We start from the raw sequence: 27,524 nt of genomic DNA, 5'->3' as shown, positions 1-27,524 counted from the left end.
GTTTGGGCTGTTTAACGATTGATCTAATTAGTTGGATGCTACTCAAAAGATCTAATTGGTTGGATAGAATTTGGATAATACTGTCTTAGGTTGGTTCTTGGGTTAGGTTTTAAAGTGATATGGGTTTATGGGTCAAAACAGGGTTGGGTAATGGCAGTACAAGCTTTGCACATCGTTGTCTTCATGTCGATTTATTGACCAATAAGCCTTAGAATGATAACGATGGAATAGATAGAAGCTGCAACAATTGATGACAACGTGGCAACAATATCATAGTAGCATGATGGAAGCTATGTTACTATGATATCAAAGACTTGTTGGGAACTCGAAGGCATTGTGGAAAAGTTGCAGGCAATGATGTGTACAATGAAAGATTTAGGTGATGTTTTCAGACCTAAAGGTTGAATGAGATGGTAGTGCCTTTTGGGGTAAACCAAAGGTTATCTGTAATGGAAGCTATGTTACTATGACATCGAACACTTGTTGGGAACTCGAAGGCATTGTGGAAAAGATGCAGGCAATGATGTGGACAATGAAAGATTTAGGTGATGTTGCCAGACCTGAAGGTTGAATGAGATGGTAGTGCCTTTGGGGTAAACGAGAGGTTATTTGTAACAATGACACAACACTTGTGAGATGATGTACCAGTTTGGGAGTTTAACGTTGTAAGGTAATAGATTGATTTAGTTCTTATTCCAAAATTGATGAGGTATTTTTTTTGGTTTCTGGTGGATTTTTTAGTGAGTTGGCTAAATTGATTGGGTTAGAATAAGTTGGAAAGGTATTAGGCTGGGCTAGTTTAGTTCTTAGTGGGTTGGGTGATTGGCTATAATGAGTTTTTGTGGGTTTATGTGGGTTCTTTTATTTTTTTTTGAGAAACAAAATTTCATTTCTTTTTCATCGAAACAACGAAAATGCTTTTGTGGAATATCGAATTTCGATGTTTCCACTGAAACAAGCTGAAATGTACTAAAACACAACGAAACATACTGAAACAACGAGCTGTTTCGATACCTATTAAGGTTATTTAACAATGGTCATTTCTATTTGCTTCTTTTTGTTAAAAAAAATAAAAATAAAAATAAAAAAGTGAAAAAGGAAAAAAAATTAAATTTATTAGAGAATATGAGAAACTATATCTAGAAATAAGAAAATGAGAGATAGTGAGGACAAGATAAAACCTGTATGATTAAGTCACTTGTTCTTTTTCTTTGTTACTCCCAGTGCAGAGTTTTTTTTCATCCCTACTATTCCTTAATTTTTATTTAAAAAAAAAAATTTGTAAATCTCTATCCTAATTAAGCGTTTAACAAATTTTGTTTTTAATGAGCTTCTAAGGCCTTAACATAAGAAAATCAAAGTAGAAAGTAGGTAATTGATTGGGGAAATGTTGTAGTTTGCATTAGAACTGACTTATACATCAGTTGGGTGCAAATTGAAAGGACATAGAAAAAAGAATATGAAGAGTTAATTGTTCTTTAACCTTTCCAAATCAACACGGCTTTGTTTTTTTGTAGAAGGATGAAGCTGATTTTTATGGAAGTCAAGGGGTGTGTTTCTTTGAAGGAGGAGTTGCGGTTAGATTGGAAAAGTGATCCGATAGAAGGCACAAAGAACCATATGTAAATTAGTCATATGGAGGTTGGGCTGTTTGTTTTCGAATTACCATTCAAGTTATAGAACGAAGACATTTTTGAACAGATCGACATAAACTATGGAGGGCTAGTTGAGATCGATTACTTGGCTTTCGAGAATTTGTTGGCAAGTAGATTGAAGGTACAAGGTTTCGATTGTTGTTTCCTTCCAACTGCGATGGAGTTTAAGGTAGCTGATGAAGTCATCAAAGTTCGTTTGAGGGTAGTTTTAAAATCAATTAAACCTAGAGCAGGCAATCGACAATGGAGTTTCGGGTGAGGAAGTGCAGTAAGCTCAAGCATCAACAATTGGGTCGTTGGGGACAGATGGTAGACAAAGCTAACACGTGGCATTGGAGTAGACAAAGGGTGGCACAATGAGGTTTACTTTCTCAAGGAACATGAGGAAGTGGAAAGGGTGGGAAACAATCAAAAAGGGAAGGTTAGTGTCGAGGGATGCAAACGATAGGTGCATGACAAAATAGGTAGTGTCTTTTTGATTCTTGCCCAAATTGTAGTCGAGAAGGAAGGATTTAAATGGGAATGGGCATATACCTTAGTTACCCATAGAGACTGGACCCACTATGATTGTCAACAATGTCCTATGTTTAATAAGGAATACAATATGAGTGATAATTCAAATGTAAAGTTTCTAGGAATCATGGGATTGAGGAAAGCACTATTCAGGGGAAAAAAGTGGATGAGACTTAGAGGTGGTTGAGTGAGATGATGAAGTTTGTGTCTTTCTCTTTGGACGAGGATGTCACATTTTAAACATTTGCTTCAAACATTGGGATTATCTTTGGTTATAGCTGGGGGGAGGTAAGGATTTGAAAAAGGGGTGGTAATAGCAGAAAAGGTTACAAGGAGTTAAAAAATTTAGCGAGCAACATTAATTATGAAGGACGTCACAAGGAGGTTACAAGTAATGTTAGTTCTCAACAAAAGATTTTAAGTTGGAATGTTATAGATATGTGGTCTCGTAAAAAGAATGGGGTAATAAATGACTTTGAAAGTTTATCAGCCAAATATAGTTATTTTTCGAGAGTCTAAAATTGAGAGTTGTGACAAGCATTTCATTAAAAGTATTTGGGAATCTAGGTTTAGAAAATAGGCTCTCTTGCTAGCTTGTGGGATGTCAAGGTGAATTTTGATTATTTGGGATGAGAGAGTGGTCACTTATTGTGAAATTCTTGTAGGGGAATTCTCATTTTTTGTTAGGTTCAAAAATGGTGATAATAATGCGTGGTGGTTGACCAAAGTCTATGGCCCAAATAGGCCTAGTGGAAGGAAGGATTGGTGGGAGGAGGTGGTACGTTTAAATTGGCTTTTTCATCCCAATTGGAGTGTGGGGGGTGATTTTAATGTGGTCAAATGTGTCAGAAAGACTCAATGAGACTTCAACAAATAGGAGCATGAGGGACTTTGACTCTTTAATAAGAGATTGTGATTTGATTGACCCCTCTTTGTGTAATGCTATATTCACTTGGGTCTAATCTTCAAAAAATTTGATATGTAGTAGGTTGGATAGGTTCTTAGTTGCTTCGGGATGGGAGGAATTATTTCCTAGTTCAAGGTAGGAGGGTCTTTCAAGAATCGTTTTAGATCATTGTCTGGCGATCATGGAGAGTTGTCCATTAATATGGGGTCCATCACCTTTTAGGTTTGAAAATATGTGCTAGGAACACCATTCTTTTAAGAAAGATTTTGGGGTGTGATGGAATAGTTGTGGATGCCATTCATGGGAGGGTTTTAGGTTTGTGAAAAAACTAAAGAAGATCAAGGAAAACTTGAAGATGTGGAATAGAGGTTTTTGGAGATTTGAAAGGAACAAAGAATTAGATTATTAGGAATATTGAGGAGTTGGATAACCATTGAGGCTAGGGAGGATTTGGTGGGGAATTTGAGATCCAAATGGGCTGATTTAAAAGTGAATTTGGAAGATTTAATTTTATGGAGCATATTTTTTTGGGCCCAAAAGGCAAAATTAAAATGGGTTAAGGAGGGTGATGTTAACTCAAGGCTCTTTCATAGAATGACTAATGGAAAGATGAAAAAGGCATTCATCAAAATATTGGAGGTTGATCAAGGAGTGTATGTGGATAGGGAGGATCGACTTGTTAGTGAGATTTTAAATTTTTACTCAAGTTTTTACTCTGATGGGGGAGTCGAGAAGCTAGGAATTGATGGAATTGATTGGATGTCGATTGATGAATATAGAGCAAGTTGGTTGCTGAGACCATTTGGTGAAATTGAGATTAGAGAGGTAGTCTTTGATTGTGATAGAGATGTAGCTCCAAGCCCAGATGGGTTCTCTATGACGATCTTCCTAGATTGTTGGGCAATAGTGAAAAAGGATCTAGTGAGTGATTTTGTAAAATTCTATGAGAAGGGAGTAGTTAACTTGTGCACAAATGCTTCTTTTATCTGTCTAATCCTAAAAAAGGAAAACTCAGTGAAGGTAATTCTAGACCAATCGATTTGGTTACACCCCTTTATAATTTTGGGGAAATTTCTATCAAAAAGATTGGGAACCATTTTGGGGAGACTGTATCTCTAGTGTAGGGTGTTTTTGTTAAGGGCCGACATATTTTGGATATTGTTTTGGTGTCAAATGAAGCGTGGAAGAATATAGAGCTTTGAAAAAGGAGGGCCTTATTTTTGAAAAAGCATATATGGTTGGTCATATTGCTTGGAGGTTTTTGGATTTTGTGATGCAAATAAAGGGTTTGGGGGTAAGATGGAGGAAATGGATTATGGGTTGTTTGTCCACTTGTAATATGCCGGTCATTGTTAATCGAGAAGCTGGGAACACTTTTAAGGCATCTAGAGGATTAAGGTAGGGAGACCCACTTTCTCCTTTCCTTTTTATTCTGGTGGCGGTTGTGCTGGGGAGGATTGTAGATAGAGCTAGGGGCTTTGTTTAGTTGATGGTTTTGTTATTGGGAGGATGAAATTTGTGTCTCACCTTACATTATGTGGATGACATTTTTTTTTTTTTTTTCAAGGGAGGAAAGTATGGTAGCTAATTTTTTAGGGATTGTGAGAAGTTTTGAAATTATGCTCGGTCGTAGGTTAATTTGAACAAGAGCGGTGTGGTTGGTATTAATTTGCAACAGGACAAAATGCAGAGGTTGTGGGAGGATGTTTGGTTGGGTGAATCTTCCTTTAACAAGGTTGTTTTACACTTGTATATTGTGGTTCGTTCTCAATAAATTTTCCATTGCATCTTTGGCATGCTCCAATTTAGCTCCAATTATTTGGAATTTCAATTTCATCAGGAATGTTAATGATCAGGAGGCTCTTGAGTTGGCATCTTTGTTGTCTTTGCTTGATAATTTTTCGTTGTCTCCAAATGTTTGTGATAGGTAGGTTTGGCTTAAATACTCTTTCGATATCTTTTCATGCAAGTCTTTTTTTTGATTCAATCATTGAGAAACCCAGGCTTTGTTTGGTAGAGCTTTTGAAGTTTCCTCTTAGTTTGAGTGTGTTGTTTGGTTACAGCTTTAGAAAATTAATTTCACACTCACTTTTCAAAACACTTTTCAAAACACACACTTTCAATATCATGTCACATCACTCAATTAAAACTCTTTTCAAAACTCATAACCAAGCAAATTTTCTACACTCAAATCATAATTCCAAAACTCACAAACTCAAAATACAACTCTATTCTCAAATCATAATTGTAAAACTCTACCAAACGCGACCCCAATGTTTCTAGTTTTTGGTTGCACAAGAGGATTTGGAAAGTGGTGCTGTCTCCTGAAGTGAAGATTTTTATGTGGTCGTTGGCTCATGGAAGCATTATGACCAACGATATGTTTCAAAGGAGGAGACTGAATCATTTCCTTTATCCTCAATGGTGCATCATGTGTAGGGGATTTGGTGGATCATTTATTCTTGCATTGCCTCCTGGCTTTGAATTTATGGCATCAACTATTTTGTTTGATTGAAAACACATTGGGTGGCTGTTGGTGCATGTGCAAATTTGCTCTTAATTGATTTATGAGGTTTTGGTGGCAATTAGAAATAAAACAAATAGTGGCATTGTGTTGTCTTTGTGATCTTTTGGATAGTTTGGTTGAAAAGGAATGCAAAGATCTTTGAGGATAGGATTGAATATTTGGATATACGCCTCTCCTCCGTTTAAACGGGTTCCGCATTTTTTTTTTTTTTTTTTTTTGATTTTCAAAGATTGGAAAGCTGTTTGTGAATCTTGATTTCTTTTCTTTGTGGTGTTTCAGTGTGGTTTTTCATGTTGTGTTTGAGGACATCTTGTCCTCTTTTTTTTTTTTGAACACCATCTTGTCCTCTCCTTGTACCCCTTTTTTCATTATTAATAAATTTTTTATTTTAATTAATTAATTAATTTGTTTTTTGTAGCTGATAAAAAAAAAGTGTTATGATTTAATTATTGATAATGTATTAACATTTATATAGGTTTTTGTTTTTGATATTAAACATTTTCAAATTCTTTTATCATTTCCCTTATGGTTTCGAAATATTTTGAGAGATTTTTGAAACGTTTCCGTAATATTTCTGAAATGTTTCTAAAACATTTTCATTTCCAAGCTACCCGAAACAACATACCGAAATGAAATTTTTGATCCTTGTTATGTTTAGGCTTTGGCAGGGGCAATTGGTTTGAGTTGGGTTATTGCTTCATTATATTCTTGGATTGGAAATCTTTATTTGTAAGACAAAATGGCTGGATCAATATAATAAAGGTAGGACTTGGGTCAGTGTGGGTATTTATTGTCGTCTGGATTGTTCGGTGGGCTAGGCTTGTTTTGCGTTAAATATTCTTGGCTCTGGGTTGGACTTGTGTCTAATCAAGGGTTTTTATACTCTTTTCATTGCACAATGTTTTCCTCATGTAGTAAATAGCAACACATAAAGGCACTATATAGCTATGATGAAACCTCAAGTGAATACAGAACACAACACTGACAATGTTGAGCAGTAACACGGTCACAGACAAGGGATCTGGCTTTTGATGGTGGCATCGGCATGAGGGAAGCATCGCCCACAGTGATGTAATAGACGATGTGGCTTTGGTGGAAGAAGTAATGACTCAACAAGGGATGTTGACAATCATTGCTATTTCCAGCAACGAGTCATGGAATTATCTGTCGCAAACAGTTCGAAGTTAATGTTGTGGATTGCAGCAGTTCAGACAACCCAACAATTCTGAACTGAGAGACAGCAAAATAAATCAAAGTTAATGCCGTGGATTGCATCAGTTCAGGCTACCCCGCAATTCTAAATTGAAAGAGAGTGGCAGTGAGGCACGAAGGTGTTGGTTGTGATTGACAATGGATGGTCCGGTGATTTGAGGCAGTGAAGTGACAAGGACAATGACGAAAAGTAGTGTCAATGCAATCCAAAATAGTAATTGGTCCCCAAACTTCAATATATGCGATGGGTAATGACAGTGTGATGATGTTGATGCTGCTGACGGTTCATCAAGACTTGAAACATTGGTGGTTTCCAACTGTTCGATGAACTTCTTGAATGAATGAGGTTGGTCAATGCCAGGATCTGACACCTAAATTGATGCAGGATCAATAAGAAAGAACGAAACGAAAAGACGAGAAACATTAGGATTGAACATTGAAGGAGTTTAGTTTCTGTAATAACCCGACCCTCGTACATGTTTATTTTCAGTCCTTGTTTTGTGCTTTTAAATGCTTACTATAACTGCTTACTGTAACATCCCATGAGAAATTAAGGTTAAGTAAGTGAAATCCATGTTTAAGGATGTCTATTTGTCTAACAAGAAAAGTATCTATTACATCTAGAATGGTTGAATCAGAAATTGGAAGCCTTAACGGCTTAATTATCTACAATTGATTATATATCTGTGATTAGCATAATTTTTACGTAATATTAAGCATGTTTACGAAATTTCAATTTCGGAATGATTAAACGATGGAATTTTGTCTTATATGCCTTTATATATATATCAAAGTCCAAGTTCTCTTAAGCTTGATCAAAAACAATTTGACATATCTCTTGGAGAGGAAAAAAACGAAAGAAGAGGAAAAACAAAAAAAGGAGAACAAGGGCAAGGTTCAACAAGGAAGGGAATTGAGATTAAATTAGGAGATCCTTGCCATTTTTAAAGCTTAAGGTATGCTAAATTTAGTGTATATGGGAATTCTCCTTTTAATTGTGAAGAATGATTTGTTTATGATTTATGTTTGATGATTTAGGGTTGTAATGGAGAATTGTTCATAATTTATGTTTGATTGAAGAGGATACTCATCAATTGGTTGCTTTGACATGAAATTTATACCTCAATCTTTGTTTCTCATGTCAAACCCATGAAACTATATTTAAGTAAGGTATGATGTTTTGATAAACATGAGGAACTTGAATTAAAGATAGAATTTAGACGGTTTGTAACTGGAATAAGCTTCTATTCATGTGTATTTTATGATGCTCAAGTTCTAGTACATGCTATGGTGCAATTTATACTTCAATCCTTGGTTTTTATGCCATAATGTGTTATGTTTTATGAACAAAAGGAAGTTAACTTAAAGGATGAAATTTGGAAGAATAGTGAGTTGATCAAGCTTTTAATCATGTTAACTTTTGATATTTCAATGATAAATTTTGTTATAGTGAAGTTGGGTTCAAGTATTGCCTTAATTTCATCTTGGGTTGCATGAGAAATGAAGTGATGATGCTTAAAATTGAGTTGAAACCGAGCTGCCCCAAAACAGGGCCATGGCCGCTCGAGCGGAGGCCTTGGGCGCTCGAGCGGAGAAAGAAGAAAAACCTGGAAATGCCTACTGTCTACGGCCGCTCGAGCAGAGGGGGATGACCGCACGTGCGGTGCTTGGCCGCTCGAGCGGAGGGTCCGGCCGCACGTGCGGCCCGGGCTGGAAAAGTGGTTCGCTTAGTTTTGCGTGCTTGACTCACTGGTATTTTTAGAATATTTTCTGATGATTTTAAGAGGGTTGTAAATTCGTGAAAAGTGTAATGATTCAGGAAATGATTTAAGAAAGAAAAGAGAACTAATGTGCAAGTTTTGCGTGTGTGCAGGACACACTCCGGAAGGAAGTAACACGTCATCACAACACTGTGAGTAATAGTACGGAAATGTATATTTTATCTACCATTGGTAATTATTGTCACTAACGCTCTGTTCCTCGTAAGTGTTACACGCATAGTTATGACGATTGGAAATCAATGTGAATGTTGAAGGATTGGCACATATCGGTATGACTTTGCAATCATTCTATTCTGTCAATAACAAACATGTCACCTATGAAACCTAGATCGTTCAGATCCTATGGCATGTATGCAAAGGTTTAATGTTACGATGTGACCGCATTAGAATGTAAATTGGTCTATCCTTATTAAATGTAATGGAATGACATATATGCCTCTATTAATGGTACATTCACCTTTGATCCTCATTAATGTTATCCATTGCTATTTATGAAGTCCAACCCGTTAATAGCTGCTATTAGCACTCTGTTGAATGTAACGTAACTATGTTAACTCATGTGAATAATTAGAAGGAACTATGTGCTTCTTTATGAACTATTAGGCCAGAGGCCATTATGTATTTCTGATATGGAGCAAAGTGCTGTACGGAACTAAGTGCTACACTTTGGTGGGAGCCACCCACCTCTTGAGTCCATACATATGTAACTGGGCTTAAAGCCGATGTGAAAGTTATGAGGCCTATGGCCATTCTGTGAAAGTTATGAGGCCTATGGCCGTTATGTGAAAGTTATGAGGCCTATGGCCATTTTGTCTGATCTGTTAGCATGAAACAAAGTGCTGTACGGAGCTAAGTGCTACACTTTGGTGGGAGCCACCTCTAGAATCCGTGCAAGCCACCTCTTGAGTTCATGCGTACATGAAAGGGCTATATGCCATTCTGTGCTTAATGTCGTTCTGTTTAAGGGCTAATTTGTGAAATTATGAATATTTGTGATATTGTGAACCTATGAAGCTTAGGGCCAATCTGTGATATTGTGAACTTATGAGGCCGAGGGCCAATCTGTGAACTTGTGAACCTATTAGGCCAAGGGCCAATTTGTGAAATCTTTGGAAATAAAGCCACTTTGTTTTAAAGGCCGGATCCAAAGCCGTTGTGACATTAATACAGAATCAGATTAACTACCTGTCTTTTATATTATATACGCTCTGATTTGCATTATTATTCAAGTTGAACATTGAATTATTCAAGTACTATTATTCACTGAGGTTATCTCACTCTGTATTTCGTCTGATTCCGTAGGTCCTGCGTTTGGAGGTCAGCCACAACTCTTAATGCTCGTCTCCCTTTGTTAGCCCCTGTGTATCCAAGCATTTGGGTGAAGCTTACTCGTTTTGTGAAGTTTTAGCTTACATTCTGATTGTCCATAATATGTTGTAAATTCTAATGTTTTTGTTATATGCCCAAACATGGGCGGGGTTGTATATGTGTGTGTAACTATTATTATCTGTCTGTTTGTGATCCTGGCATGATAGTGGTCGCTCAATGGATGTAGCTCTTTTCTTGCATGTTATTATATAAAAATTTATGCTTCCATTTAGGCCCCATATGTCATATATAACAGGTTAAGTGTCCGTTTCTGTAGTGGTCATGCCCAAACTTCTAGGGGCGGGTTTGGGGTGTGACAGTTTCAGACATAGCAGCAATCACCCTAGGCTTTCACATCAATCATAAGTCAAAATGATAATTATTAATTGTTTTCCAAGTCAGCTAAACCATTACATAAAAGATTAATTTATAAGCATGCCTAGAAATTTAATGTATACAGAGAAATAGAGAATTGTATTATTGATTGATATGTTTTGATGTATGTCTATTACAAATGGTTCCTTATATAGATGTAGGTGTAGTGGAGTAGGTGGTGGTAGGTGAGGAGTAGGTGAGTGTAGGTGAGTGTAGTAGGTGAGTGTGTGGTAGGTGATGGTAAGTGTGTGGTAGATGATGGTAAATTTTAACAGCCCCCAGTAAACTCAAGGAGGATAGAAACGAACCAACTTGAGTTTGGAGAGAGTAACAAAACAAGAAAATACATAAAAATAAAAGAGGATAGGAGACACTGTATGGTCGTGTCAGACCGTTGGTGAAGACACTGAAAGGTGGTGTCATAACGTGGTAGGGGACACTGGATGGTGGTGTCATAACGTTGTAGAGGACACTGTATGGTGGTGTCATAACGGTGTAGAGGACACTGTATGGTGGTGTCATAATGTTGTAGAGGACACTGTATGGGGGTGTCAGACCGATGTAGAAGACAGTTTATGGGGTCATGTCGGACCGTTGTAGCAGACAATGTTGTGACAGTTTACGGAGTCTTGCTGGACCCTTGTAGAAACTAACCGGAATCAATGTCGGGACAGTTTACAGAGTCTTGTCGGACCCTTGAAGGAGCTAACCGGAATCAATGTCGGGACAGTTTACAGAGTCTTGTCGGACCCTTAAAAAATACACTGTATGATGGTGTATATAGGCTGCCCAAATATATATATATATATATATATGGATATATATAGGGAGCCCTCAAAAGTCGCGCCCTCAAAAGGCGCCCACTTCCTCAAAAGGCGTGCCTGACAGAAAGCGTCGAGCCATCAAAAGGTGAGCCGGAGACGCGGCGAGGCACGTGAGCGACAGAGTGGCGTGTCGGCCTCGGCTATTTAACCAAGGTTGAGGCGGAGGCTGTGCAAACCAGTCTGAAACCGCCGAAAATCCTTTGAAAAAAACTCTTCCGTTTCTGAGAAAGAGATTCTGGAACACTCTGTTGCCATTCTGTAACCAACCGTTCTCTGAAACACTCAGCAACCCATAACATGGCCTCGTCTTCCCGTTCAGCTACCCAGAATATGGCCTCTTCGTCCCGTGGTCTGCTCACTCTTTTTCCCGACCTCAACGAGTCAACAAGAGAGATAACTGGTGCGGTGGCCAGTGAACCTCAACCAAGCGCCTCTGGTTTTGCTCCGTTGAACTTTCCGATGCGGTCTGTGGAGCAAAAAATGGCGGTGCAAACTGATATTGAGGCCAATCAGTATACTTTGAAGTCATGCGTGGAAACCATGACTGCGGTCACAAATTTGTCGCACCGGCTGCAGAGCAGGACAAATGAGGTGCAACAGTTAAACTCCCAGCTGGCTCTGCTCCAACGCATGTATAAGGATGCGCGAGCAGAGATAAGTGTGCTAAAGGCAGAAAACAAGGAGCTGAAGCGGAAGGCCACCGTGATGTTCCGATTTGGAGGGCCGCCATATGCTGCAGTGGAGGAGCAGGGAGTAGTGATCATGCCCAGTGGAGTGGGAAACACGGAGGCAACACCGGCAAGGGCCGCCCAAGACGGAGGCAAGAAGAAAAGACTGGCGGCAGAGTAGAGAAGAAAAATCCCGCCTGTGGATGAAGTTGTTGGGGTTTTTTTTTTTTTTTGGTGTGTAAAAGTGTGATCGGGGTTGTTCCCTGAGATGAATAAAATATGATTGGTTGGTGTTTGGTATTTTTTTTAATTTATTTATTTATTTATTTATTTTTTATCTTTCTTTTTTTTTTTGTTTTTATCTTTCTTTTTTGTTTTATCAATGTTTCATTATTATACAATAAAATAAAATAGAATAAAATAAAAGTAGGAATAGAGAAAATATATTATAAGAAAATATATATATAGATATATATATTAAAATAAAAGAAAAGTGTGAAATAGCGTGGATAGAACCAGCACATGGTTTTGGTTTTAGGATTCATTATTTTAAGATATATATAGATATTAAAATAAAAGAAAAGATGGGTGGTCAATAATAAAATAAAAGAAAGGAAAAGAGGGGGACAAAAGTTGATGGATAGTTGGATGAAGAGAAAGTTGTCTTCTTCCTTTTTTTCCTCTCCTACCATGTAATTTTTTTTTTTTTTGTTTGCCATCTTTTCTGTCTCACGAGGAACATCAGTTTTTGCAGAAAATGAAGAAGCTAATGACCCAGCAGGTCTTGTTATGAACTTCGAAAAAGATTCAAGTCCTCAAGCTGAAGACATCATCAAAGAACAAGGTAAGCTTCTCTACAAGCGCCACAAGAGCACGGCTGTCTCTTGGCTCAGAAACATCTTCCATGACTGTGCTGTTCAGTCATGTGATGCTTTACTACTGCTGGACTCAACAAGAAGGAGCTTATCTGAGAAGGAGACTGACAGGAGCTTTGGACTAAGGAACTTGAGGTACCTTGACACCATCAAAGAAGCTGTGGATAGAGAGTGCAAAGATGGTGATGTTGTGGGTGTTTACTGTGGCTTCGAGGGTTGGTAAGAGGAGGAGGGCGACCGACAATACTAGGGAATACAGCCCTTGGAGCAGCATCTCCGGCAAATCCAGCCTTAACCATTCCAGTTCCATTATTACAGACGAGTTCGACTTCGCCGCCGTTGTTGGTGGAGAGAGATAGACCCATCAAGAAGAGGACTGGCATCGCCACCAACACTACCACCTTTAACAGTGATGGCATGGCCGAAAGTTATATGGGTTGTTGGAAGAGGAGGACTACTAACGTGGGCTACAAAGCAAGACACAGAGAGAGATGAAGCTGGGTGGGTATGTAGAGGTCCGGCGGGCGGCCAAGGCGAGGCTGCCGCCCGCCGGTGAAGCAGAATTACTAACTTCTTAATCTCGCTCTGATACCATGTAGAAATTTAATGTATACAGAGAAATAGGGAATTGTATTATTGATTGATATGTTTTGATGTATGTCTATTACAAATGGTTCCTTATATAGATGTAGGTGTAGTGGAGTAGGTGGTGGTAGGTGAGGAGTAGGTGAGTGTAGGTGAGTGTAGTAGGTGAGTGTGTGGTAGGTGATGGTAAATTTTAACAAATCCTAAACAAACTCGACTTCCTAGATAGATAAAATTTTTAGATAAATAGCTTGTAGATAAATAGAACTTTTATTCTTATCCTTATCCGATGCATTCTCCATCACATGAGTTGGACAATAAAGAGGCAATAGAACTTTTTTTCTTAAATTTTATGGACATAGCTATAGAAGTCACCCATGGGTCAGTATATCGGTCATTTGATCGTTTTGAGTCTCTGAATTTGTTTGAATTGGGTTAGATAGGCTTTTTAGAACTCGATGCCTCAAGCTTTAAATTTTGGAATCTTAATCTTTTGTTTGAATTGGGAGTTCTTTTAAGTCTGTATATAAGAGGTTGTGTCTTGGTGTGATGCAAGTGATATCCACCTTCAGCCTTGTGGCTCGGGTTCTAGTCATGGGAAAAATATGGGGGGAAGGTGTGCATTGGCCTCTGTGTTCATGGGTAGGTGTGTTAGCTTGTGCATGTTTTAATCATATTTTGTGCAGTTTGTTTAATTGATTGGAGTTTCTTCTATAAGTGTTACTGTTTCTTTCTCCTTATCCCTTTGCCCCCCATGCACTGGGAAAAAAATAAAAAAGAGAGAGGAAGAAGAAAGAATTGTACCTGAAACAAAAAAAAAAAAAAAAGAATTATTATTTGTAGCAAATTTCTGTTTGACTATCATCTTATTGGATGTTGTGTGTCCTTATCTGATTATTGAAAGAAACTAACTGATTGTATCTGACCCAGATCTGAGCTTGGTTTAGAACCTGGTGATGACCCAACTTTGCTGTATCATGTTGATCAAGTTGTCAAATGCAGAGTTACAAGTTCTGTTCCTGCTTCACGGCGCATCAACCTTAGTTTTGTTATGACACCTGCAAGGTAATCTTTGACATCATTAGTTGAAGTGTTTATTATTATAGTTGGGTGCAAATTTTTTGCAAAATACCTAGCTTTATAATAAAACCATAACATAATTGAGCAGTCAGAATATTTTTTCATAATTTGATTCAATAGTTAATGCATGTTTGACATATAATGACACACAACTCACAAAGGATCAGGATCTTTTAACATAATCTGTGAAACCTTGAAAAGTAACTGAAAAAAAAAGGAAAAAGAAAGAAGATATGATTTGTTTAGAATGATGAAACATATTTTTCATAGGAAAAGTGGTTGAAAATTTATGTCAGAAACAGTGCCTAGGTGTTGTAACTTGTGTGAAGGTTGTTTAAATAAGAAAAAAAGGAAAGAGATAAAGAGGGTGGAGAGTGAACAAGAAGGGTATGGGAGACCAACGCCATGGCTTCTGCACAACTCATTCATATTTTTCAGTCCTACCCTAGAATGGAAGGACATGATTTGCATTTTTGTAACTGGATACCTACGTGTGTAGTTAGTTGGCAGCAGAAACTGTATTTACTTGGTCAATAATTCAATGGCTACTATCTTTTGGTAAGGTAACTTGGTTGCATGAGTGTGAACTAATATTTATATTACTTACCAATCACCCACCCGTTTTTTTCCTCATGGAAAACTTGTTAGAACAGGAAATGTGCCTACTATTCATACATGTAATATGCATCCAATTTTATCGGAACCTGTACATTTTAAAAGAATTATGGACTGAAAATAACATTGCTTCATACGTGGACAATTATCTTCTCAAACATTGTTTAGTGAGCCGCCTTCCTTAGAAAGCTCTTTTATGCTTTGAACAGTAACACTCTGTTTGGATTGTGAGGTGAGGTGAGAAAAGAAATGATTATGGTTTCTCACCATCTACATTTCATGGACTCGGGTACGAGTGTCGGGTGCGGGTATATATTTAGAGGTCGGACTCAACAAACCTCTAAATGAGGGATACGCGGGTACGGCTAAAAAGTACCCAAAAATTAGACACGGGTATGTGGATACGGTTAAACATGGCTTTGCAAAAAAATATTTTGTATTTTTCTAATTAAATTTTATGTATTTTTTTGGTAACATGGCGGTTCTATTATAATTTCTTCCCAAACCAAAAGTACCACACCTAATAATTTCTCTTTATAATATTTTTAATTTATCTGTATATGTTATCTTTAATTGACATCTATATATATTATAAATAAAACATTATAACAAAATAAGAAATAACAAATTATGTTGAAAGAAATAAAAAATAAAAAATAAAAATTAGATGATTTGTTTGACTAACGAAATGGCCTTGGATAGAGTTGAGTGGAAAAGAAGGATTCATGTAGCCGATCCCATTTAATGGGACTTAAGGTTTGGTTATGATTTATTTTATAGATTTTTTATTATTATATATATATATATATATAATTTTATTAGTTTTTTTTTTCATAAAAATAAATGATCTATTTTATTCATTATTATCTATTAAATAGATGATTTTATTAGGGTTTTTTTTATTTATTTATTTTATTTATTATCTGAGAGAGAGAGAGAGAGAGAAGAAAAGGAGACGGGACTCGTTGAAGACGAAGGGGAAGTTGAAGAGGAGATCGACAGAGAGAAGAAGAGATCAATGTCTTCACCCTTTTGAAGTTGGCGACCAGGTTGTCTCCTTGCTCTCTCTTCTTTCTCTTTTGCAATTAGGGCTCTGTCGTATCTGTTTGTAAACAGCCGTGTCCCGGTCGTATTTGTTAGAATAGTATATGATTATTTGGGTTATTATTTTGTAATTATTTTATGCCTTAGGGCTTCCTTGTAATTATTAATCTTCATTAATATAAATAGGGAATGATATCCTAATCATTCCCTAATCTGATATTCTCTAAAATTAACATGGTATCAGAGCTAACCGTAAAACCTAAATTCCTCTAAGCATACAGTACCCACCGGAGCCACCATCCCACTTCCGGAGCCAACCAAGCCGAATCACATTCGAATCATCGTCATTATTGGTTTCGTTGGCTTCGTTCGTGTCAAGCCTGAGGGGTTTCGGTTCACCTAGGGTTCGGAACTCACCTGGTGTGATGAACGTGAACCACTGAATCACCCTCGGCTCATTGTTGTCGTCTGTGCTAGCTTCGTCGACCACTGGATGACTCAGCGGACAGCTCCTCAGTCTTCGTTGGCTTCAGCCGACTGCCTTGCCCCTTCCGCTACCCTACCTCGCTTCTCTCAACTGCTCAACTCTTCCTCTGCTTTGCTTCTCTTGTTGTCTTCCTCTCTCTGTCTGTCTCGTTTCTCTGTCTCTCACTCTTGAGTTGTTTGTTTGCTCTGTGTTTATATAACCTAGGTATATAACCCAGCACTGTTTGTTTTATTTTTCTAAAAAAAAAAAAAAGAAAGAAAAAGAAGAAGAAAATAGTAAGAGTTGTTAATTCTTTACTGTCATAGTGGTTGTTTGTTTTTCCTTCTACCACCACCACCACCTTCCAGGTTTGTGATTGACACTAGTTTTGTTGTGGGTTTGGTAGTACAGTATCTATGGCAGATTCCACCGATGTGTCCACTACTTCTCAGACACCTAGGAGTGAGAGTTTCCCTATACCTACTACTATGACTGATAACCCCAACCCTAGTCTTAAAATCACCACCTCTTTATTTAATGGTCAGAACTATCTCGCGTGGTCGTAGAGTTTGACTATGTTTTTGAAGAGCAGGGGGAAGATGGGGTATGTGGATGGCAGGATACAGGCACCCAGCACAACTGACCCGGGTTATGACTAATGGGAGATTACCAACTCTTTGATTATGGGTTGGCTTATTCATTCGATGGTACCAGACATTGGCGAGGGCTACTTGTCTATAGAGACTGTCCAAGATGTTTGGGATGCTGTGGCTACCACCTATTCCCGCAAAGGGAATTTCTCCCAGGCATTTGAGTTACGTCGCTCTATTGAGAGCTCTATTCAGGGGGAGCAGACGGTTCTTCAGTACTTCACCTTCCTCCCCAACGGCTGGAAACGTCTTGATCACCTGCAGGACTATAAGCCTGTTTGCACTGCTGATTCTGTCGGGTACAGGAAGTTTATTGCACAGGAAAAGGGTCTTCTAGTTTCTGGCCGGTCTCAATGTGGAGTATGATTCGGTTCGGAGTCGGGTTCTGAGTATGGATACTCTTCCTTCACTTCAAGAGGCATTTGCCTATGTCCAGAATGAGGAGTCGCCGGTCTGCTATGATGTCCCCTGTCTCTACTTACTGCTTAGCATTACTGTCTACCTCTCGAGATGGCCTTAGCCCGACTCCCATTCCTTCGTCTGCCGCTAAGGAGTCTGTATTCTGTGATTACTGTAAGAAGCTGTGGCATACTCGTGAGATGTGTTAGAAGCTTCATGGGACTCCATCCGGGTGTCGCGGTGGTCGGTCTAGTTCTAGAGGAGGTCGGTCAGGCCAGTCTAGAGGACGTGGCTCCTATCCCCGAGCTCATCAGTCTAGTGTCGTTGATACACTTTATTCTTATTCTGCTTCCGTTGGCCAGGCTTCTGATGATCTCTCTGGCATGACTACTCATGAGCTTGAGAATGTTCTGCATCAATTGCTAGACCGCCGGTCTTTTGCTGCTCTCAGTACATCTTCCTCGTCATTTGCCCGCTCAGGTAACTTAGTCTCTTCTCCTTGTGTTTTCCTGTCTCATAAGTTTTTGCCTTGGATTATTGATTCTGGTGCTTCAGATCATATGTCTGGCTCCTCTGATCTCTTCTCTGCCTATAAGCCCTCTTCAGGTCAGGACAAAGTTAGGATTGCAGATGGTGCTATTTCTTTTATTTCTGGGAAAGGTTTAGTCCATGTCACTCCTACTTTATCTCTCTCTTCTGTTCTTCATGTTCTCATTTTTTCTGTTAACCTGCTATCCTTGAGTCGTATTACAAAGGATTTGAATTGTAGTGTGACATTTTTTCCCGATAATTGTCTTTTTCAGGATCTTGTCATGAGGAGGACGATTGACAGTGGTAGTGCAGAAAATGGTCTTTACTTCCTGGATCAACCGGACAAGCTTGCTCATTCTTCCACCATGCGTCCTACTACCACCGATGATATATGGCTGTGGCATTGGCGTCTTGGGCATCATTCTTTTTCTTTACTTAAGCATTTATTTCTATCTATTTTTTCAAACAATAATGTGTCTGAATTTCTTTTGTGAGTCTTGTCAGCTTGGCAAGCAACACGGAGCTTCTTTTGCTCCCAGTTTTAATAATAGTTTAGTTCCTTTCTCATTAATACATTCTGATGTTTGGGGTCCATCTCGTGTTGTGTCTATGAAAGGTCATCGCTGGTTTGTTATATTTATTGATGATTTTTCTCGTACTACTTGGGTGTATCTCATGAAAGACAAGAGTGAGGTTTTCTCTGTGTTCCACAATTTTCATAGGATGATTTGTACTCAGTTTGGGGCCACTGTCAAAATATTCCGTTCTGATAATGGGGGTGAATACATAGATTCTGGGTTAGGGCAATATTTTTCTACTCATGGCATTATCCATCAGACCTCTTGCACCTATATCCCTTAACAAAATGGGGTGGCGGAATGCAAGAATTGCAATCTTCTTGACATGGCTCGGTGCATGTGTTTTTCTATGAGTATGCCTCGGTCCTACTGGGGCGACGTTGTTCTCACCGTTGCCCATCTTATTAATCATCTCCCTACTCACATCTTGCAAAAACAAGCTCCTCTTCAAGTCCTCCTAGGTTCCCAGTCCTTGTTTTCTATTCCTCATAAAATATTTGGTTGTGTCTGTTTTGTCCATAATCACTCTCCTACTCGTGGTAAGTTGGACCCTCGCTCCCTCAAATGTGTTTTCCTTGGGTACTCTCCTACTCAAAAAGGATATAAGTGTTACCACCCTCCTTCTCGTAAGCGGTTTGTGTCCATGGATGTCACATTCTTTGAGTCCCAGTCCTATTTCTTGTCCTCTCCGGTGTCACAGTCCTCCCTTCAGGGGGAGCTTTGGTGTGAAGTGATTCCTATGGTGGAACCAGTTGTTCTTACACCACCATGTCATACTGGGACTGCAGATCCCAATGTCACCAAGGATAGGGAATGACAAGTTTTTGTCAGGGACAAAGACGGACATAAAGTTAACTGCATACAAGAGACCACTTCTGCTCTTCCACTGTCATCTCCTGTTTCTGATGAGAGTCCAGGTAACTTTGAATCTCTCGAGTCCATTGATCTTGATGTTCCGATTGCCAAGAGAAAGGGTGTGAGGTCTTGTACTCAACATCCTATCTCAAATTTTGTGTCCTACTCTCATTTGTCGTCCTCATATAAAGCGTTTGTGTCCAATATTTCATATGTTAGCATTCCTAACCATTTTCAGGATGCTCTTGCTAGTAGCTACCTCTGAGTGGAAACTTGCCATGATTGAGGAAATGAAAACACTTAGGAAGAATGGTACTTGGGAATTGACTGAGTTATCTAAGGGCAAACGACCGGTGGGATTCAAATGGGTGTATACTGTGAAACACAAAGCGGATGGTTCTATTGAGCGTTACAAGGCTAGACTTGTGGCAAAAAGGTTTACTCAAACGTATGGCATTGACTATTAGGAGACCTTTGCATCCATGGCTAAGATGAATTCAGTCAGAGTGCTTCTCTCTTTAGCAGCTAATCTAGATTGGCCACTTCATTAGTTTGATGTAAAGAATGTCTTTATCCATGGTGACCTCGAAGAAGAGGTATATATGGACATTCCTCCTGGTTTTGAGGATCTCGAAAGTCATTATATGGACTCAAGCAGTCTCCGAGAGCTTGGTTTGAGAGATTCACTCAAGCTATGCTTAAATATGGCTTCAAACAGAGTCAGGCAGATCACACCTTATTTGTGAAACATTCCTCACTTGGTAAGACTACAACCCTCATTGTTTATGTAGATGACATAGTTCTTACGGGTGATGATAGTGAGGAAATTCCTCTGTTGAAAAAATATTTAGCCCGTGAGTTTGAGATCAAAGACTTGGGGAGCTTGAAGTATTTTTTGGAAATTGAAGTTGCTCGCTCCAAGGATGAGATATTTATCTCACAGAGGAAGTATGTGCTTGATTTGTTGAAGGAAACTGGGATGCTTGGCTGCAAGGCCTGTGACACTTCACTAGAACCCAATCAGAAATTAGGGGATGATGAAGGAGGAGCAACTGTTGACAGGGGGAGCTATCGGCGATTAGTGGGTAAACTCATTTACTTATCTCACTCTCGTCCTAATATTGCTGTTGCTGTCAGTGTGGTTAGCCAGTTTATGCATGCTCCTCATCAGATTCACTTCGAGGCTGTCATGCGAATTTTCAGGTACTTGAAGTCTACCCCTGGTAAGGGTCTTTATTTTTCAAGGTATGATCATCTTCGTGTAGAAGCCTATACAGATGCTGACTGGGCTGGATCAGTGACTGATAGGAGATCGACTTCAGGGTATTGCACCTTTGTTGGTGGCAACCTAGTTACTTGGAGGAGTAAGAAACAGAATGTGGTTGCCAGGTCGAGTGCAGAAGCTGAGTTTAGAGCTATGGCACAAGGGGTGTGTGAGCTCTTATGGATCAGGTTATTGTTGAGTGATCTAGGTATTGATCAGACAGACTCCATGGGTTATACTGTGATAATAAGGCCGGTATCAACATTGCATACAATCCGGTTCAACATGACAGGACAAAACATGTTGAGATTGATCACCACTTCATTAAGGAGAAACTCACTAACTAGTGGCGCAATATGTACTCCCTTTGTGTAGCCTGGTGAACAACTTGCTAACATCCTCACCAAGGGAGTTGGGAGTAAGCCATTTCATGACATCTTACGCAAGTAGGGCATGAGAGATATCTTCACACCAGCTTGAGGGGGAGTGTTAGAATAATATATGATTATTTGGGTTATTATTTTGTAATTATTTTATGCCTTAGGGCTTCCTTGTAATTATTAATCTTCATTAATATAAATAGGGAATGATATCCTAATCATTCCCTAATATGGTATTCTCTAAAATTAACAGTATTCAGCACCTGTACCCATGTTGTGTCATGTCAACACGGGTACCTCTCAAAAAACAAAGAGTCCGTGTAACGTAGCTCACCATTATATTTGGATGAATAAAAGAGAAGATAATGTGGTTTCTCACCTCTCTTGTTTGGATAGAGTAAATAAGAAAAAAGAAAGGAAAGTGTTGTGTTTCATTTCACTAAAATAACCGTCCATATTAATAAGTTATGTTTTTTCATAAGGGTAATTTTGGTATCTTAGAAAAGTTTCATTAAATCAATTCCTTTCTCACCAAATCTCACCGCTTTTGGTGAGAAACAAAACATAGGTTTGGTGAGAATCCTTTTCTCACCATCTCTCATCATTTCTCACCTACTTAACCATCCACACAAGTAAAGGGGTTTCCTATTCTCACTATTTCTTTTCTTTTCTCACCAAATCCCTCCATCCAAATGGAACGTAATAGTATGTAACTGTGTAATAATATTGGTTGTATATTTAAAATGGATCTACAAGATTTGCTAAAATCTTGTGTTTACTTTCTAACATGATAAGTGACCAAAAAGCATGTGACTTGTTAAATATGGTTACTTTGTAACCAGGGGTCAAATTTGTTTCAACGTGTCAGTTTGGAAATGGAAATGTTTGGGAAATTTGAGGGAAATCGTAAACATTTTTGGAAAAGCACAATAATGTTTGATGGAAAAACTAAAAGCTATCCAAATGCATATGTAGCCTAACGATTAAAACGTAGTTGAGGTCTACTCATCCATTCTTATTAAACTTGGTAGTAAATGTTAATATAAACAAAAAAAATTCAATTAAAGTCAAATAAATCCACAAGTCTTTAACGTTAGCATTTATAATTCTAAATGTACATTAAATCCCTTCCAAACAAGGTTTACATGTTAGTCTGATTTGGGAGTTCCAGCATTTTAAGGAGGCATGTCATTAATGCATTCAATTTAAAATCAAACAACATGGTTTCCCAAATAGCCATTATATTCCCACTCTTAAATCTATTCCTAGTCACTTATAAGAGATAATTTTGGAAAATTGTAAAATCTTATGCTTTGAGTTTTCAAAGAGGAGACATTGCGGGACATTCCAAATGGGAAATAAGGATGAACAATGTGGGATGAAGGGAGTAATAAATGAATGCCAAAGGGGTTCTAAGGTGTAAGGAGGCCTTTAGCGATAAGATTAGAAGTTTCTTTCTAACAAGTTAAAAAACAATGTTTCAACAATGATCAATAAATATTGATAGATGATCTATGAAGCATCGACAATTGAAAATAAGTGTTGTAGTCGTGTTAGACACGGGGACATGGCGGGGACACGGCGGGGACACGCATTGGACACGTTACGAGGTGTGCCCCTTTATTTAATTGATTTCTTTTTAGGGGACACACTGGGGACACAGCAAGGACACTCTGGGGTAGTGTTTTAAAATACATGCCTAAGCGCGCACTTAGGCGCAAAGTGCACTGAGGTGCCTTAGACAACTTGAGGCAAGGTGCTATAGGAATGGCGGATTTGAGGTCCGTGACTTAGGATTTGGCGTGAGGTGCCTGCCTCATTCATTTTTTTGCTCCATCCTTATTCTTTGTGTGTGTGTGCAATAGGGAATCATAACCCCTTTAATTTATTTTATTTTATTTAATTTTATTTATGATAAATAAACTAAATTTATCGAGCGAGCGTCAAGATGATGCAAAAGAATACAAAAAGAGCCTCGGCATGGGGTAAAAAACTAACAACACCTAAACAATAACATCATCCAAAAAATCAAAAAAGAACAAACAAATCCGAACCTGTCCTCCTTTCCAACCAACAAATAATAAACGACTCTAGCCAGGACACACAATGATGAACCTCTTGAAACGTTCGTCGATTCCGTTCCAACCAAACCAACCACATCAAACTTAGTGGCAGCAACAACCAAACCTGCCGCCGCCGCCGACAAACATAAACATGTACTTTGAGCCCCAATTTTTATATTAAAAAACCCTTAGGGATTGAGAAAAAGCTCTTGGATTGCAATATGGATATATGACTTTGGCATTCCTTTCAATGTAGTGAATTAGGACAACGTTGGGCCAATGATTGAAGCTATCAGGCAATTTGGTCCCGGTTTAAAATCAAAACCACTAAGGTACTATATGTTGCGAGTTTCTTATCTAAAAAAGAAGTGAATCACGTCAATAAATTAATGAAGGAAGATAGGTAGTATTGGATAAAGTAAGGTTGAATATTATTTTTGAGAAATTTTCGGAACGTTGAATGTTATTTTTATGATTTTTAGAATATTGAAAGTTCTATGTTTTTTGAAATTTTAGAAATAGTTGCTTATGTTGAAAACTTTGCCTATATTAAAATTTTACTCATAGTCTACGACTTGTGCCTCACTTTGATGAGGCACGTGCCTCGCCTTGCACCTCACGCCTAGAGCTTTTTAAAACACTGCTCTGGGGACATGCCGGGGACATGCGAAGTAGTTTTTTTTCTCGCTTGCTTTAGAGCTTTTGATGTATGTTAGATGTTGGATGTTGAATGTTTATTTCTTTTTGCTTAGATTTAAATACTTCATCTATCATCCATAAAAAAAGATACAAACGATAAGTGTTAATTTAAAGGTGATTTATTTATTTATTTTAATATTGAATTAGTATTAGTTTTTGTTAATTTTGATTGTTTCCGGATGTAATATTAATCTACATAGAAAATTAAAATATATGAAAAATATTTTATTGCCTTGTCCCGCAGTATCCGTGTCCCTATTTTTTTTAAAATGAGCATGTCTTGTGTCCGCATCCTTATCTGTGTCTATGATTCTTTGCAAATGATAAATAAAATGGTTGGGTTGGGGAGTGGGGATTGTCTTTGTTAAGAGAAAAACTAAAAGTACTAGGGAAGAGGGGGAGAAGAAGATATCTGTGAATACAGTAGAAGACAATAAATAGCTCAAAAATGTCCTGTTTCTATTCTCTTTATCTCTCTATTTCTCTATTCTACTTTCTCATATTTCTTTTATCACATTTGACATGTTTTATTTATTTCTAAACTTCTTGTTTCTTTTTCTTTACAAAATGGAAAAACACAAACAATTTTGGCTAGGGACTCCTAATGGGTCTCTAACAAATTGTTCCCGTGTATTTCGTAGTGTTTTGGTGAGTTTCAATGTGTTTTGGTGGAAACACTAGAATTTTGGTTTTCAACCAGTTTTGTGTTGGTTTCTTGGAAAACTGAAATGTTTCGGTCATTTTCATTGAAACAAAATGAAATCTTGTTCCTTGTTTGTTACATAAAATGTTGATACTCATAATCTACAGTCATGTATGGTAATGGAAATATATGTCAATTCCTGAATTGCATTTTTCACATTGAACAGTGTACCGCAACTGAGATTTTCTACTGGCAGGGTTACTGATGATGATGTGGCCAAGTTGGGCACTATTGTTTCTGGAGTGGTAGTGAGTAACCCCTCATGCAGCAATAGTAGGTGTCAATGCAAAAGGTTACACCAAGGGTACAATTTCTGCAGAACATTTGTCAGATCACCAAGGTATATTTTCTGTCTTCAAGAAGAAAGGGTTGTTCAAGGCTGCCTTCTTTCATTGTTTACTAACTTTCAAGGCACTGCTGCACAGGGCTTGTGGGTTTGATGAAATCTGTCTTGAAGCCAGGATGTGAGTTTGATCAACTATTGGTTCTTGGTACTCAGTTTCTTTCTTTTCAATACTTGTATCAAGGACACATCTTGTTTTCTCGTTAAATTGTTTTCCTTAGTTTTAATTTTTCTTTTGCTTTTGCTTTTATTATTATTATTATTATTATTGTTTTTTATGTTTTATGTTTCAATATGTACACTCTTTCTTATATTTTCAGTTTGTTTTATGCTTGTTCAAATAAGCCTTTTTATTATGACATAATAATGATACTGGCTGGTCTAAAACTTAGAAAATATGAGGAAGAAGAACTCCGAAAATATGAGGAAGAAGGAATATATTTCTGTTATATTCAAAACTTCTTATCTTACAAGACCAAATGACACTCCTTATATAGGAGATATTACAAACATCATTATAACCCATTATATGCCACTTACATATTATATATTACCACTATCTACCACTATCATATTATATACATGCCACTATCTGCCACCAACACCACTATCATATTCTATACATGCCACTATCTGTCACCAACACCACTATCATATTATATACATGCCACTATCTTATTATATACATTAACACAAATTTCCAGCACTCCCCCTCAAGCTGGTGTGAAGATATCTTCCATAGCCAGCTTGCTAGTCAGCTTATCAAATTGCTTCTTGTGTAGTCCCTTCGTTAGCACATCAGCTAATTGTTCACCTGTTGGAAGGTAGGTCATACAGATTATGCCAGCATTGATTTTCTCCTTGATGAAATGTTTATCCACTTCTATATGTTTTGTGCGATCATGTAGAACTGGATTATGAGCTATAGATATAGCTGCTTTGTTGTCACAATAGACCTTCATAGGTGTCGGGTGAGAAAGCTTTAATTCTTCAAGAATTCTTTTAATCCGCATTACTTCACAGATTCCATGAGCAACAGCTCTGAACTCTGCTTCTGCACTACTTCTAGCTACCACATTCTGTTTTTTACTCCGCCATGTAACTAGGTTCCCACCTACAAAGGAGCAGTATCCGGATGTTGATCTCCTGTCTGTAACACTTCCTGCCCAGTCTGCATCTGTGTATACTTCAACTTGAAGATGTCAATGTTTCTTGAACAGTAAGCCTCTCCCTGGAGTTCCTTTTGAAATATCTTAAGATCTTATAAACGGCCTCAAAGTGCTCTGCCCCTGGTGAGTGCATGAACTGACTTACCATGCTGACTGCAAAGGCAATATCAGGCCGCGTATGAGACAAGTGAATCAATTTCCCTACAAGTCGCTGATATTGTTCCCTCTCTTTGACTTCTTCAGCCTTAGCAGCTTGTAACTTCAAGTTAGGCTCGATCGGAGTCTCCACCATCTTACAACCAAGCATACCTGTTTCTCCAAGGAGATCAAGAACATATTTTCTATGATAAACGAATATACCTTCCTTGGATCTTGCAAATTCCATTCCGAGGAAATACTTGAGGGTTCCCAGATCCTTAATGTGAAATTGTTTTGCGAGTTTCTCTTTGAGGGCTGCTAACTCTGCTTCATCATTACCAGTTAAAATGATGTCATCAACATAAACAATCAAAATTGTAATTTTACTGCCTTTTGAATGTTTATAAAATATTGTGTGATCTGCTTGACTCTGCGAGAAGCCACAACTGATAACTGCCTTCCCAAAGCGTTCAAACCACGCTCTTGGTGATTGTTTGAGTCCGTATAATGACTTGTTCAATCTGCATACTCTGTCGCTTCCACGTCTCTGCTCAAATCCCGGCGGTAGGCTCATGAACACCTCCTCTTCAAGATCACCATTGAGAAATGCATTTTTAATGTCAAGTTGATGTAGAGGCCAATCTGAATTTACTGCAAGAGATAACAGTACTCTGATGGAATTTATTTTAGCAACAGGAGCAAACGTCTCCTGATAGTCGATCCCATAAGTTTGAGTGAAGCCTTTAGCCACCAGTCTCGCCTTGTATCTCTCAACGCTTCCATCTGCGTTACATTTTATCGTAAATACCCATTTACACCCAACTGTTTTCTTGTCTTTGGGTAGATCAACTATCTCCCAAGTACCGCTTCTCCTTAAAGCATTCATCTCCTCCATGACTGCTAATTTCCAATTCGGATCATCCAATGCTTCCTGTATATTCCTTGGAACAAACAAGTGTGAAATCCTAGATGTGAAAGCTCTATGGTTTTTGGACAGTCTTTGATAGGAGAGGTAATTTGCAATAGGATGTTTAATGCAAATTCGAACACTTTTCCTAATTGCTATAGGAACATCAAGGTCGGAAATAGAAGGAATAGGATTACCTAAAATTTCGATGCCAGAACTCGGGTGGACATTCGGGTCAGTAGGATGGACATTCGGGTCATTATTCCTCAGATGAAATCGCTTCCTAGTATAAACCTGAAGCTCAGAATTTAGATCATTTTGTAGTACTTCTCCCCCTAAACAAGAATCTT

General features: G+C 38.2%; 1 pseudogene across 1 annotated transcript in view; it reads left to right on the top strand.

The window, feature by feature from the left end:
• Window positions 1–27,524, top strand: part of LOC145792676 (rRNA biogenesis protein RRP5-like) — an 87,038-nt pseudogene that overhangs the window by 27,385 nt on the left and 32,129 nt on the right. Inside the window, exons 14-16 of the transcript XR_014332423.1 lie at window positions 14,221–14,355; window positions 24,814–24,957; window positions 25,043–25,108. The product of XR_014332423.1 is annotated as an rRNA biogenesis protein RRP5-like (transcript). The remainder of the gene's footprint in view (window positions 1–14,220; window positions 14,356–24,813; window positions 24,958–25,042; window positions 25,109–27,524) is intronic.

The sequence above is a fragment of the Camellia sinensis genome, chromosome 6, assembly GCF_055761805.1.
Source record: "Camellia sinensis isolate YWXY chromosome 6, ASM5576180v1, whole genome shotgun sequence".
Classification (NCBI taxonomy): Eukaryota; Viridiplantae; Streptophyta; class Magnoliopsida; order Ericales; family Theaceae; genus Camellia; species Camellia sinensis.
The sequence above is the reverse complement of the archived record's forward strand: the minus strand, read 5'-3'. Positions and strand labels throughout refer to the sequence as shown.